The sequence below is a fragment of the Morone saxatilis genome, unplaced genomic scaffold, assembly GCF_004916995.1.
Source record: "Morone saxatilis isolate NCDOM2014 unplaced genomic scaffold, NCSU_SB_2.0 Contig20, whole genome shotgun sequence".
NCBI lineage: Eukaryota > Metazoa > Chordata > Actinopteri > Moronidae > Morone > Morone saxatilis.
Genome location: NW_023339763.1, coordinates 3,087,418 through 3,090,673, shown reverse-complemented (window position 1 = coordinate 3,090,673; position 3,256 = coordinate 3,087,418).

Below are 3,256 nucleotides of genomic sequence, written 5' to 3'. Positions count from 1 at the left end.
CACACACACACACACACTGCCTCTACGCCCTCACTGCAGCGTTAGACCACCAGCATCAGAGATGACCATAGCGATTGTAGCTGTGCATGAGGAGGCTGCAAACCATCGACGTCACAGACTCACATCATTACGTGTTGCTTTAAAGATTCATGACGATTGTATCACAGCCGTTTACAACCTCAGTTATATGAAACCCTTTGAGCTTATTGTTCTCATAACAAAACCAAAATTTACTTTCTCAACCAAAAGAAGAATTCACCTTTTTTGATTGTGATCATCAGTTCTGGATATTTTGGCAATTAGCTGGTCGGGCTTTTCGAGCTCCAACATGTCAAATATTTTATATTCTAAATGAAGAGCTATAGATTAAAAATGTAAATGATCCGTCGAAGCATGAAAAAGAAATGTTGCTGGCGCTTATTCAATCAAAAAAACCTATCAAACTAAATAGGCCCCAGTTCATCTCTTTACTTTGTCTGTATATTAGGGAGTCGTTATATAGATTGTACTGTACTTTTTAACACCTCTAACGGACTTCTCCTTGCCAAAATATCGAATGTGGAGAATTTACAATCAACAGCAGCAGTTTGTTTCTCAAATGTTAAAAGTTTTGTAAACCTGCTAAAAGGATGTTTGGAAATATTTAAAAACTTTGATGTTTCTAAGCCCCGCCCCTTTTTGGACCTCTGTTCACTTTAGTTAACTTTAACTTTAGCTATGTGCTAGCCTCGTCTATGTTGGAAGTTAGCAGATAATATCTAATACAGGAAAGCAGAAAGTTAGCAGAGGCTTACTCAACTGCCATTGGAGCACAGAGCAAAACGGGGGGCGGGGCTTAGAAAGCGTTTTCCTCGTACAGAGAAATAATTAACTACAATTAAAAATACTTTATGAGCATTATTTTACAGGTTTGCACAACTTTTAGTTTTGCCTTTGGTTTGACCCCACACAGAGATTCAGTTACGAATGTTCTTCACACTCACGATTGTTTGATTTTAATTCATTGAATGTGACACTGTTTCAGCCAAAGCAATAATTTACATTCATTTCACCGCACGTCTCTTTAAACGTATATTTTATGTGCACCATGCGTGCCTGAGTATTTGTTTCTCTTTCTAAAAAACGGAGCTGGACTGCTAATCGATTCTGTAGCTGCTACGTGTGGCGTTCAATAGACGGCAGTTTAATTGTTTAATGGCGGCCTTTTTCAGTAAAGCCAAAGACAGCGAGGGGATGGGCCGATGTGCAGTTTAATGCTACACATAGCAGCGTTAAGAAGCGTCTGTTATTATGTCTTTAACAAACACCAGAGAGATACGACGTTAAATGTAGAGTTGCTCCATAGACAGTGGATTAACAAGGGTTTGTACATTAGAGAGCTGAGAGTGAGAATAAAGTAAAGATGGAGGCGTTGATCGGTCAGTTAACGCACCAGCTGCAGAGCCGTCACTGTTAGCTCTCTACTGTTTAATTACTATATTTAATTACTTTATTTTACATTCATTTTACCCAGAAATACACTCTGAGATTAGAAACATCTCTGAATTTATGGACTGTATCGCAATATTATAATGAAACAAATATATATATATAAAATCATCTGTCATCATAAATTACACTCAAACCACCCATAAAAAACATCAAATGAAATATCATAAAATAATAAATGAATGAATCTAGATTCTAAAATAACCTGAGACATTGATTAGTTTCTGTGACACTGATTTATCTTATTTAATCTGTCATTAAAGGGTGTCTTTATAGACTGATAGTGACAATAATCTGGATATTTAAAAATTAAACATTGATAATAATAGTTAATAATATTGTGTAAATAATCCAGACCCTCGTGAATAATTTCTTTCTTTAATGCACATTAACACCGGTTGCAGGTGAGTTTAATTAATTTGCCAAAAAAAGTTTAATTCGACTGATTATTATTATTATTATTGTCAAATGTTCTATATTTAGTTGTAATAATATCAATCGTAGTGCGTCCACAACTGCACACTGTTCAGTATTAGTTCACATGTAGTGTTTAAATTATAATTTTAATAATCTCTAACCTAATGTTTAGTATTTCCACTCATTTGTTACCTCACTGTAAAGCAGCAGTGATTCATTGTAGGTGTCCCGACCCCCCCCCACAGCTGGTAACCACTGCAACAAATTACCATCCAGTCAAAAAACAAAAATAAATAAATAAATGAACCAAATCATTGTCTATGGAGCAACAGTTTGATTGTTATCTCAGCTCTGAGTCATCATTTTATTTGCCACTTAAAAGATAAATCAACAAAAAGCCCAAATCTGACACCCTCCTCTTCCTCTTCAGCAACAGTTGTCGACCACTGTATTTAACATTCACGAGCGTTCGCTGTCGATCTGACAAACAATGTACTTTATTATTTGACTGCCGCGCTTGCACTGTTGATTGTGTTTTAATAGTATTGACGTGATGCTATTTTATTTTGTCGGGTCAGTATTATGCAGCTGTTTACGTCAGTGCTGGTCTTCATCTCCCGCTTGCATTTTGTTTTGTTTTTTATTGCTTTGCTATGGTCAGCTTTTGCACTATTGTAAAAAAAAAGGTAGTCAACAAGTTATTTGTGCCGTTTAGGAGTAAAAAGGGCCGCCGAGTCCCACGATACTGTAGATGAAGTTAAGTACACGCTGCTGTATATTCTGCTTTTGAAACTTAAGACCACACGATCTGCATGATATTTTCAGTGTCACCGATTATTCAGCTTTCTGTATTATTCAGTAAAAAAGGCTAAAGATAATTATAGATATTGTAATCGTGTGCTTCATTTGTCTGTGCTGTACTTTTTGAGACCACAATAAAAACTAAATGTCTAAAAACTGACTGTTAAGTTGTTTATTTATATGTGTTTTGGGCTGACTCCTGACGTGGTACGAGGTCATTGTTACTTGTTATAGTAGAAAAACCACAGTGCAAGATATAAAATTACAAGTTAAAGTCTTTAATTAAAAATATGTCAATAAAAGTGCAGAAGTAGAAGCAAAATGTATTTAATGTAAGATAAAATAAGAAGAAATAGATTTGAGTTTGACTCAGAAATGGAGGAAATGTAGTGCAAGAAATGTAAAAAATATAAAGAATAATAAAATATTATAAAGATATAATAGAAAATATAAAGATGATAATGAAAATACATAAACTATATGCAGTATCAAATGCAGAATGTCTCCTTTCTTATTATATTTATATTATTATAGTATATTAAAGGTCCAG